The sequence below is a fragment of the Centruroides vittatus genome, unplaced genomic scaffold (genome assembly GCF_030686945.1).
Source record: "Centruroides vittatus isolate TY-2023 unplaced genomic scaffold, ASM3068694v2 contig_877, whole genome shotgun sequence".
In the NCBI taxonomy this organism is placed as follows: Eukaryota; Metazoa; Arthropoda; class Arachnida; order Scorpiones; family Buthidae; genus Centruroides; species Centruroides vittatus.
The window spans coordinates 1007137-1020378 of NW_027122569.1; the positions used below are offsets into that span (position 1 = coordinate 1007137).

At 28.1% G+C, this 13242-nt stretch overlaps 2 protein-coding genes across 7 annotated transcripts in view; one reads left to right on the forward strand and one right to left on the reverse strand.

The window, feature by feature from the left end:
• The window catches only part of LOC136983153 (dynein regulatory complex subunit 2-like), a 400360-nt gene that overhangs the window by 303718 nt on the left and 83400 nt on the right, over nucleotides 1-13242 (forward strand). The window lies entirely within an intron of this gene.
• Nucleotides 1-13242, reverse strand: part of ZnT63C (zinc transporter 63C) — a 46927-nt gene that overhangs the window by 28630 nt on the left and 5055 nt on the right. The window contains exon 1 of one of the 6 annotated variants that reach the window (XM_067279805.1): nucleotides 10190-10277. The exons of 1 other annotated variant lie outside the window; for it this stretch is intronic. The gene's annotated coding sequence lies outside the window, so the exon portion shown is untranslated. Of the gene's footprint in view, nucleotides 1-7183; nucleotides 7629-10189; nucleotides 10278-13242 lie in introns of those variants that run through there. 4 more of the 6 variants (XM_067279804.1, XM_067279807.1, XM_067279803.1 and 1 more) reach the window with 4 other exon arrangements.

Sequence of the window (13242 nt, forward strand, 5' to 3'; positions counted from 1 at the left end):
GTCGATTTGAGAAGTCTCTTTTATATAAGTTCATATAACGTGTGTATCGTACGACATTTAATACCATACAAGGCTAGTAAATTCTGTGCTGGATAAAGACTAAATATCAACATGTACACACAGTAGACTCTTCTAGCCGTTCTTTGAACAAAGAGGTGCCAGATCAGTGGAGTGACAGATTGCTAAGAGTGCACAGGTTTAGAGGCAATGAATGAAGTGACCTTTGCTCTTCAGTACCGATCATTTTTGGAGGCAGATAAACATGTAATATGGCACACCAAACAGCAACACAGTATACAGAAATGAAAGTCAAGTAAACAGGAAAACATCATTGCGTGACATGACTAACACTTTCGTGGAATCATTAGTACTGTACATAGATGATCACACTATAGTACGATAGATAATTGAAAGACTGATTTAATATGAGCAAATTAGTGAAAGTTTACTGTATTTGTGTGTGCATGACAACAAAGAATGAAGCTCTAGACAACTTTTGCTTAGAGCTTCACACTTATAAACTAGTCTGTGGATCCCTAAACCTGCCTCTATATATTACTATGTTTCCCTGAAAATTAGACTGGTTCTGATTAAGTTTTGCTCCAAAAGACGCATTAGGTCTTATTTTCGGGGGATGTCTCATCCAAAGTTGCTCGCTTGGATAATAAATATTATAAGTATTTGTAAATATCATTTATTTTAATTAATTATTAACGTCAATAATATTTAATTATATATTATTATTTTATAATTCAATAAGTCTGTCGTGGGTTGCAACGGACATATTAAATATAACCAATATCTGGCTGACAATCTTAACTGGAGTTTATTTTAGGGGTAAGACTTATATTACACAAATCCCGAAAAATCACGTTAGGGCTTATTTTCCAGTTAGGTCTTATTCTTAGGAAAATACAGTAAAATTCTCAATTTTATTCCTAACAACAAATAGCAAGGAAAAAAGAAAGCCTCAAAATTTTCAATGTAACCTTTACTTCTATAAAAATAGCTTTATAAATTAGTAATTTTATTTAAGTATATATCAACCTATAAGAAGTCATACTATTCTGACTTGCAATTTTCATTTTAGAGAGAAGAAAACTTTTGCAGTGCTATTTACATGCAAGGAACACAAACAATAAGGATTATAAAAACTACTTTTTAAAGTGAATTTTAACTAAAAGTTTAAATTTCATTTCTTAATAATACAACAAGCATATATGAAAAGAAACTGCTTCTGCTCCGAAGAAGAAAAACATCGCCACGAACGATAGTCGTGAAAGAAAAGCCCGAGTTGAAGAAAATGAAAAGAAACTATTGCATTTACGCGTTTGTTAATGACGTGAATTATATATTTTAACTGTCTAGAAACTTAAAATACAAGTCATATGATAAATTGCTAACTAATCTTCTATAAAAAAATTAGCTTATATTTTTTTACTATATGTTAAAATAATCTAAATAAGTCAAATTATAATCTATATGCTAGTAAATAATGCCTCTGCTATAATTTGTTGAACTGGCTTTTTAGACACTATCTCCCACTATATCAAATAATAATAATATTCTGTAACGAATTAATTATTTGAAGACAGTCCTTCCCAAAAAAGGAACCACCATTTATTAGCTCTGTGTTCCAGACAATATATTCTTGGCAACCGACCTTTCTTTTTAGGCTCTTTCTAATCTACATTTTATCGGCACTTATTTCGTTGTAGATAAAAGCCAAAACGACCCCAAGAAGGTAGGAGGGAGAACCGAAGACGTCCGTGTGTCGCCAGATCCTTTTTTAAAAAAATGTTTGTATTTTTTAATTGCATGTATTCTTGTGCTTTTAAAGGACTTTTTGGCGGCCAGTAGCCTAAAAAGAAAGGTCGGTCGCCAAGAATGTATTGTCTGGAACACGGAACTAATAAATGGTGGTTCCTTTTTTGGGAAGGACTACGTCTTCAAATAATTAATTATAATTACCGCCGTCGGACGAAAATCTGCAAAAAATGTTCTGTAACGATTATTTTCTAAGATAGAAATGCTATAAAAAGTAATGCAACCATCGAATTTCACATATCTCCATAATTGGAGATATGTGAAATTCGATATGTGAAATTTCCAAAATACTCCAATTATGGAGTATTTTCAAAAATGTGTCTGCTGTATCCTACATTACTTTGCATATTTAAAATCAAACACGCAGCAGAATGCAAATTGTTATATTGCTTTATCATATACTTAAGTACACACCTAATTCTGTTTTCACATGAACTTTTTTTAAAAGATTTTGATTTAACATATATATATATATATTTGTCAAGTATGATTCTAACGAGAAACGACTTTTAAAGTTTCAACAGGATCTGAAATCATTTATATAATTCTCTGCAAGATGACATTAAGGCCTAGCCACAATACAAACCCAGCCATTAATAACTGAATTTGTTCAAACAACCACTAACATCAGCACCATAGGATATTACTGCTAACATTGTTTAGGAATTCACAGAAAAAACTTCACCTGTGGATGAATAACATGATAACCAAAACATTTTTAGTGATAGCAGTAATATTTCAATTGAGTGAATATGTATGCGTTTATTGTCAGAAAGTGGGTGAATAAAATCTTATATATAACTCAATACATATTCTGCCCAATTTTTATGTTTATTAATTCTTTGTTTTCAAATAAAAATGAATTATAGAAACATAAATTTCATTTATGTGTGACGTATATAAAATAAAACTTGATAACAACAACATGCAAAAAATACGATTCTAACAAGATTTTTCAGTTTATTTCTTAGGTACGTAACCAATTCATTTTCCATATATACAATGTATTTTTTTTTACACAATTTCCAGAAACCAGTCTATTGTATAAAAACAGAAGTAGGTGTATTACTTTACTTAAATGTTTTAATAAGAAATTGTCTAATTTCAAAAATCCAATCATCATCATTAATGAATTCAGCATGCATTAGTCCAAATCGTCTTCAATTGCCAATGGCAAACTTAATGTTTGAACAACATAAAACAATAGTAATTTATCTCTATTATTTAAGCAAACATATTTATTGTTCATGTCTTGATTTTATTATAAACACATGGAAATGATTCATCATTCAAGTGATGTTATCTTATATTTTTATATTAGCATCAATACAATCATTAAATCAATTATATTGACCTTTTATTATATCTGATCACGATTTACTTTTTATTAACTACAGAAGAAAACTATTATGAATGCGCTCATTAAAATATTGAATAGATAATAAAGACTTGGGTATTTGTCATTAATACTTTACTATAGCTCATAACTTTAATAGAATTTTATAAAATTTAGAAGCAACTTCCTAGACATATTATGCAGTCTAAGCAATTCTGTATGCCTTAACACATTTTCTTGCAATAATAACTGAAAAAACTTTTCCATTCCATGCGCGTATGAAAGCGCAAAAGCACCATTTCCGAATATTTATGCTGTAACTAAATGATTTCGTCATTGGAGATCTTCAAATTGAACAGACAGGTAAATAAAATAAAATGATAGATACTTAGTTAAAATTTACTAACATTTGTAAGTTATGATTCAATGCTCTAAAAATGGAGAAACTAATCTATGTACTAATATTTAAAAGCACTCCAATAAACCTTAATAACTGCATTAACCACTCTCATTTCTAATGTTTTTGGCTATACTTTACTGACCTTCCTCGGGAGGGAAATACAAATTGAATATCATCATCTCCGTAATAAACTGCAATAACGATTTTGCTTTTCTAGGAATTGTACCACTATTCGCACAGATCTCCTGATAGAAAAGGGGTGTATCAATTAGCAGTGCTCTAAGAGTCCTACCCATGACAGTAAGACTCCTAGAAAATACAAATCAAATGTTGGTTACATTTGTATAGAATGATATAACTTTAAACATTTCAGAATAAACAACTTAAATGTTAAAACTGAACCTTAGAAGTTATGAAAATAAAATAAAAAGCTGAAAAACAAAAAAAGAAAGGTACTATTAATTAAACAATGTACTTTCTCTAGTGTTAATTTAATTCTTCATTTCTACGATATAAAGAACTAAGGTTTGTAAACATGGTAAGTATCATGAAATTCAGTATTACAACTACTGTAGATCAACCAATTAAGTATAACTTTTGTACTACTTCATCTCCACTTTTAAGCTTCATTTCACTAAAAACATCCCTTTTTTGTTTTTAAAAAAGTATTTAGTGCATTAGTGCATTGTAAAAACAAACAAACAAAGATCATTTTGAAAGTATTTTAATCTAGGAATTAATATAACGAAAAGAATAGCATAAATCTTTGCTCTCGTTTCATATATTTTAAACGAGTCACAACCCTATTGAAAAAAATCTCTGGATAAAACTGTAGCTTTGTGATGACAATTTACAAATGATAGTGTCATTGAGTAATTTGCAATTTCATCATACTGATGGTTGCTATCTAGACATGTTTTGCATATACACACAAAAATTTAGTAAAACAATTTATACACAATTAAAGGGATGGCTAAGAGTCAAAATAGTGGCCAAATATAACAGTACTGCTTGGCCACCCCTTTGCAAATTTATATAATACAAACAAAATAAGTTTGATATATTGATTTATAAGTTAATAAAATGATGATAAAGTAAATTTTTCATTATTAACCAAAGCTAATATTATCATAGGACTGACTGACTATTTGTTCGAATGACAAATACAGCACGTGACAATTCGTCACTACAGTTTATTCTATGTAAACTGTACAAATTACCATAATTATCACAGATGTGAGATGAAAGTACAGGAATTTATTTTGATAAATTTAAATATTATCAAATTTATTAATCTCTTCAAATATCTTAAACACACATCTCTGCTTTCTTAGAGGTCAAAAACAAATGACATTTCACACTTAAATCCCCATTCTTTAGTGCTCCTCAGCCCACCTTCAGTGGTATTTAAGGAGTGCTAAATGGGGTATTTTTCTGATCTCCAAAGAAAGTGAAAATGGGGGGGAAAAAACATTATAAATGTATAAGATTATTTCAAAAAAATAATAATTATCGCACGAAAAATACAATCTAGAGCAAAATTGGCTCATAGTTTAAGCAAAAACATATATTAAAAGCGCGACACTAATACTTGTTAGATAAATTTGATAACTAACACCGAGAAATTCCAATCTCCAATATGAATCATTGCGGCAGATCATAAATTCAAATCGAAATCAATAACAAGATAAATTCCACGGACGTATATTTTCCAATGAAATATCCAATAATTAATATCGGTTTACTGCAATAATGTTACTTAAAATTAAATTCTTAATACGTTAGAGAGTACAGTAAACTGAAGAACAAATTATGTTAAAAAATAAAATTACAATTAAACCACTAAGTACAAAATAATCTGAAGAGAGACCAGCTAAGTTTCCTGGTCCTAAACGCTTAACTGTAATCAAAATAAATAACAAAAAACATTGACTTTTGAGTAAAATCTGTCCCGTTAAAATCGGTATACGTAAGGTTCGGATTAAACGAGTATACCTTAAAAAGGATTTTTAATAATATAATAATGTTAAACAAAGAAAACCAATTAACTTCAAAAGAATAGAAAAAACTAAAGTAAATGCTTACAAAAACTGCTTAATATTCCATAAAAATGAATAATAAAACTTTTATTATACTTATTAATGTAACTGTTTCACTTTGTGAGGCGATACTTAAATATCATGAGCAACTGTATTTTTACGTCTCCAAAATTATTATATATTAAGATAAAATCAGGTTTCTGTATATATAAAATACTCTTAACATATCTTCCCAATTTATCATTTTATGAAATTACTTTAAACCAAAACAATGATATCCTTTTCTGTATAAAAGGTAGTTCTTTTCACTTGTCTCTATGGTGCGGGGGGCCTTGAGTAATATTTAATTTAAAAATATAAACTTTACGTGTCAATCAACTTAATGCTAGCAATTCCAATTTTTGAATCAATAAATTTAAATCAATTTAACATGATACTGACCTAGTAAATTTTATACAAACAAAAGGACTTTATTAAATCAAATCTACCAACCACTCAATATACATTATTATATTTAATAACTTAATAAATGTATAAATTTTGGTATACTAAAAATTTCGACGAGTTTTACTTTTACGAAGATGTAATCTTAAAAATAGATTTATCAAAATACAAATAACTCAGAATCTCTATCAATAAATGATGATAATTTAATTAAACTTTGTAAATTGGTTAAAAAGTAGTGTCACATACTTAGGAATGCATTTTATGTACAAACTGGCTTGAAAAGTATGTTATAGCAAGAAGTCCTTACTCATGTTTTCAAGAATTTACAAATCAAGAAAGGAAACGCATAATTCTGTAAACCTCTTGAGCAATCGTAAAGCTAAATATTACCACAAAACTGAAACATTTGCATTCCTGATAATAAATTTCCCTTTATACATATATAAGGAACCAAATCGCCTAATATTATTCATTTTCAACATTACTATTCAAGCTAATTTTACTAAATTGACTAACACTAAATAATTTACATCTATAACATTTAGAAATCAATTTACATCTATCCCTTTACTTAAAAAGCTAATATAGAGCTAGTTACAGTAGCAGGCTTACGGGTTTCCACTCCCGATAGTCCTAGAAATCCAATTACCGCAAAAACAAAACTCCTAAAAAAAACATTAATTTAACTTTTCCTTGGCAAATTAATATTACAAGAACATCATCCCCGGATGTCGAAGAGATAATTCAAAAGAAACTTATTACTCAAATTACAACATAAAGGACAATCTCACAGTTTATACAACAAGTCCTTGGCCCAATATGCTTATCACAATGTAAATTAAAAATGAGGGAAACAGAATCAAAGTATAGAATCAGATAAAGGATAAGATTGATGGAAACATTAAAAAAATATTAAATAAATTTAACAGATTAAGACCAGGTCTTCAACACAGCATCCAAACAGCGAATGAATGAGCAGAAAACAATAGAATCTCTGTTATTTAGACACAAGCAATTGTTACTTACACACACACAATTCAAATTGTATTAAGCAGAACAGTTTAGAAATTCGATTTTTGACGTCAAATTTCTTGAAATTTAACTCTACAATTCTTAATTAAGCTTGATACTTACGGATAAACGAACGATGTATCTGCCTATCTGTTATATACGAATATTCAGATAAGTACTTAATGTATATATGAACCTATATATGCATATATATGTATATATATAGATTCTTTTGTTAAAATTTCCAACCTTCTTTTTGCACTCGGTACGTACTTTTTAAGCCTATTTTGCACGCGGCTTACAGTTTGTAACTTGTGCAAAACTCAAAATACCTGTCGACAGATCCTCTCACCTTTAAAGAATGACGAATATTTGCGTAATAACGTTAACGAAATACGATTATTCATGTCTATTTTATATATTCATCCTTATTATAATACGTTTAAAACCAAGAATCAATTGTTATATATGTATATATGTAATGTTATATCAAAGCACACACACACCAATGAACTACATGAATCTTTAGGACGGCACTTCATCCAGATGTTACTAACGTACAACGCCACCTCGATGATTCGTTCTTTGATTTAAAAAAAAATTAAAAAATTAATTTTTTTTTTTAGTCTGGGATGTCGATTATTTGCCGCCGAATAATATAACTCAAGGTCATTAATGTCAGTCGAGTTACAATGACATGTCAGTCACGCGCGTTTCAATGTCACTCGAATTTTTTAAATTTAATTACATAAATTTAAGTTCAATATACCTATAAATTCTATATTTCTATAGTAATTTTTGCGCGTCGACATTATGCAAGATACGGCATCGAAATTAGGAAAGAATGCCGAAATTTTTCACCATTTTTTGCATTTTTTTTAACGGGAAAAAATAAATAGTGTAAATAAATAAATTTTTAAAATATATAACTATAATAACGCGTTTTTATCAGAGTTATTCGGTTAAAACTGCGTTAAATTAATAATAATAAAATCATTATAATTAATCTAAAATCGTTTTTAAGCGAGACTTGAGTGATGAGACGGGCCCATCGTAAATACAAGACCCGCCATTCACCATCTATTTTATTAAAATAAACTACTTTCATCTCGTATTTTTTATATAAAGGAGCTAAGTTTGGGCTCCTTTAGGGCATCAAAGCCTAGTCTAGACGTAATATATAAGACGTAGAAGGCATTCTTAATGTAGAGAGATAAGACATAAGTCAAAAGACTAAGTTTTGGTGCCTCGCTAGGGCCCCCCAGACTTATTTTCTCACGTCCTACTAATTCTCTTCTGAGTCTACATCAGATTATTAATTTAACTTTGAATTTTTTTAAAGTAATTAAAAATATATTTTTTTTTAATCATAAATTTAGCATGAAAATTTAATTGTATAAAATATAAAAATTGAAAGTGAAATATTATCAAAATATGAAAAAATATATCTTAAAATTTATTATTTAAATTGGAATTTATTTTATTTTATTTTCTACTTCCAGGAAAAGTGTTTGACTTCTTAAGGTCAAATGATTTCCTGGAATTTTTTTTTTTATTAAAAAAAATATATATATATATTTTAAATATTAATTTATTATCAATTACTTACCATTATTAAGCTCTTTTAAGTGATCTAAATTCCATTATCTACAGAAAATCTATAGAAAATTCACAGGACAGATCATCAAATAATTATAACATGCAACTACAAAGTTAAAAGTTAACTGCAAATAATTTATATATATAATACACATTTTATATATATATAAATCATGATAAACTTTGACCCTTTTATTATATTAATTAATAAACAAAACAAATAATTTGCTATAAAATAATAAAATTAGTTTACTTAATATAGGGTGAAACAATTAAAAGTGGTTTTGTTTTGTTTAGTGTGTTCTAGGTAAATTGTGAATATGAATCACATACTGAGTAATGGACAAGAGAGTTGATAAAAACATGGTGTAAATATTTAAATTAGGCAGAAATTTAATATTTATAACAGATTTTTGGCCCGTCCTCCTTATAAGTGTTTAATTTCTATAATTTATTTAATTATTTAAGTTATATAAGTTTTAAGCAAAAATCTACCATTGAAGCTAACTGAGGCTTTGAGTGAGTGATAAATTTTTATATAAAAATTATTATTTTAATTGATATTTTTTTCCAATTCAAATTTAAAAAATTATTTAATATACAAATACAGACTTTATTAAAACAAGACTTTAAATAATTTATTATTATTATATTTTTAAAAAGAAGAATTCTTCCACTTTCTGCAAGTCTAGTTTTAAAAGTGAGATTGTCATCTTTTGACCTGTAAACCTAAATATCAAGTTTCTTTCCTCTAATATTTTATTTTATTTTTTATTTTTTAGGTCAACTTCCATGTTAAAAGAAACTTCATTTAATTAAGAGATTTGAAATATATATAAACATTTAAAATCATGTTAATATTTAAAAATTTGTATTTTATTATTTAATTTATTTTTTTGGGGGGGTTTTATTGCTAATTTGGGGAGGAAAAATACATTGTCATATTTATTTACAATAGAAAATGTCTAAATAAGATATTAATTTAGTTATTTAAGTTTAATTTATACGTATTTAAAATTATAAAGAAGGATTTGATTTAATTTAATAATAATTATATTAATTAAAAATTTTAAAACAAATTTTTTTACTGATTTTTAAGAATAAATATTCAAAAATATAATTTTTGCCTTTTTTTAAGTTGAAATTTTATGTAATAAAAATCATTTTTTTTTAATCTCCTCAATGTCTAAATCTTATAAATTAATATAAATTGTTTACATTTATTAATTACAAAATATGTAAATAAATTGTATTTATATTATTTAAAAAAATTAATTAATAATTTATAAGATAATTCGGTACTACATAATTCGGCTTTGGTTGGTGTATTGCTTTAATAAATAAATAAATTGTATTTTTCCTTGTATGTTTCTAGATTTATCCGATTTTTATGTACGTAAACCTATACAATTCTCCGAATTAGTTATACATAATTTAACGTATCTTATGTAAAAGTGTATATATATATATATATATATATATATATACGCTCTCAAGCAAAATAAATTGTTCATGGAATTCTTAATATACCTTTTTATAAAACAGGCAAAGCAATTATATATTTCGTAACACTCGAGTGGGATTTTCTAGAATGTTTCTACGTAAGTTCACCCCTCCTCTTGTCATTTCTTCACGTATTACAACTTTAAAAACTGTTTAAAAATTATATTATATATATATATTCGTTTAATAAATATAGTTCAACATTTACGACTTTCGATTCTTCTTTAATAAAATTAAAAGTAGTGGTGTAATATTGTTTTAAGTTATAGAAATCCAGGAAGGAAGTGTGCGCTTATAATAGATACAATATATATATACGTACTGTACTATTGTTAGATACTTTAACAGATAAAAAATATAATAATAAAATTATAAACTGATATTCTTATTATAAAGAATATCGGTTTATAATTAAAAAAATAAATAAAAAAAAAAAATCAGTAAAAATTGCGATTTTTAGGGCCTGAAATTTTAGTATTTTTTATACCTACCTCGCATTTTTTCTATTACAGTTATAGTTTTAAATTATATTATACAAGCTGAGTAGATTTAAATTAAACGGTATATTTATTAATTTAATTATAAACAGCGAAATCTCCGAATAACGGCCGGTGACCAGACACACAAAAAAAAATCATGGCTGCTATTTACAGGTGGCCGTGGCTTCACTAAAATGAGGACAAAAGCAGGGGAGAGAGAGAGAGAGAAGGGCTTTTTGACGAAACCTAAAGTTCAGATTTTTTTTAAAAAAAAAGGCCAGAAGGGCAGGGGCCCGAAGGGGCCTCACCCTGTTGGCCTCTTTCTATCGGAGCTCGGATAATATATAACACTTTAAGTTATCGAATACATTGTCATAACATAGGATGCTTCGCAAACCACTTATAAAATTTTAAAATATATATATTTTTAATAATTAAAAAATATTTGTAAAAAGTCATTAAAATTAATTATTCTTTTTGCAATTTTTTTTTAAATTTAAATTTAAATTATTTTATTTTATGATTAGTATTTTAAGAATTTTTCTAATTTTAAAATAAAATTTTTATATTATTAAAACTCAATTATTGCAAGAATTTATTTCTTAAAATATTTTAAGTTTTCCAATTAAAATTATTTAAATATCAGAAAATAATTATATAAAAATGGAAAAATATTTAATTCTTAAAATTATAAAAAATAATTTCATGTAAATGCATTATTATGTTGAATTTAGTGGGTTATACTCGGTTGACACTGGTGGCTGTGTACTATGCCGGACTAAAGTCAAGGCATAGTAACCAAAACAGAAATTAAAGAAGTGTATCAGTGTGTGTGTGTTTGTATTCAGGAATTTTCTCACAATATGACACGTATTGAATATAGTGGCCTTCTGTAGTGTGAGGTATGTGTTTCTATTCAATTGTAATGTGCCCAGGCTTTTGTGTAGTGTGTGTGGTATGACACCTGTAGAGAAGAGAACAGGTACAATAAGCACCCTATCCATCCTCGCCTTATTTCCTGGGCGAGTTCCGTATACTTGCTAATTTTTCCAGTTAATGTATAGTGTTTAGAATGGCTATATCTACAATGTATGTGATGTTATTGTGTTTGTCAATGAGTGTGATGTCTGGTCTGTTGTGGTAAATTCGTTTTATCTGTGATTATGGCTCTGTCGTAGTACATTTTGTGCGTGTTGTTTTCCAGTACTGTCTCTGGACTATAGACATCCACGAACCTTACAAGTAATAATTTGTGTTTCTTTGCAAGCTCTCGGTGTATTATATTTGCTACTTGGTTATGTCTGTGTAAATAATCTGTCTGTGCCAAGAGCTTGCAACCGGAAGTGATGTGTTGTATAGTTTCTGGCATAATGTGACGTTTTCTGCATGTGTCATTTGTGAGTGTTGTATCTTTGAGTATGTGTGTCTGTAGTTTTTAGTATTTATGACCTGATCCCATATGGCAATCATGACTCCTTCCGTCTCCCCAAAGAGGCATCCCCCAGCTAATCAGCTGTTTGATGCAGTTTTGTCAACAAAATCCTGGGCTAGGTCGTAAGGATGCCTGCCACGAAGTGCCTTTCGAGCCCACGATTGCTTAATGGTGTCTATGCTTTTTATATGTTGTGTTGTGACCATATGATGTGAGTGTAAGTTTAATGGTGTGTTATTTGATCTGCTAGAGTTACTGCTTTTTATTGTTGTTATTATTATTATTATTTATAAAGTCATTGTATAAATGTTTATATAAAATTTTAAACCCTTTTAGAAATTTTTATATCCAAAAATAACAGAAAATTAATTGTAATTAAGCTTTATTTGTGAAAATTTTAATTGTTTTTTAGAAGTCATTCTTCTGGTAAACCGTATCAAATAATTACAATAAAAAGTGACCGTGTGTTAAGTGTAAATTTTAATATATTAATAATTTTAAAAAATTTAAATAAATATTATTCTTGATTTAAAATAATTTATTTGCATAAAATTAAGCAAGTTACTCGATGAGTTTTGTTTTATTTTATTTTTTTTCTTTTTTTTTTGACATTTCCTGTCACCTTGACTGCTGCTCGACCATGACCCGTATACGATTAATTGTCACAAAATTCCAAAGATCGAACCACTTTATTTAATTTTTAAAAATACTCATACATTTTAAATCATTTTAGATTTTAAAAAATGCTTAAAATAATTAAAATCATATTTATAATTCTAAAAAGTTAATATTTTTAGACAGAAAATTTATTTCTTATATTTTTGCCCTTTTCGCCCTCTAGCACTAAGAGGGCTTTCTTTTTTTTCATCGAGTCCATTGTGGATGCGGCCAGACCCACTATGGGTCGTCTGAATAGTGAAAGATGGACCACCCCAAAAACTCCTAGGGGATTCGTTCACGGGTCCACAAAATTACGTGATATTAGCTTAACTGCTTAGCCATCCGGCCCTCGAGGGGTACTAAGAGGGTTTTTATTAAAATCATACTTATTATGAACGGCTGGCCGGATGGCCGAGCGATTAAAGGTGTCATCCTACCTCTTTGGGAACCGGGATCGAGTCCGTACCATGGGCCAGGCTGAACCCATGTTTGCCCAGCTTGCAAGAAAG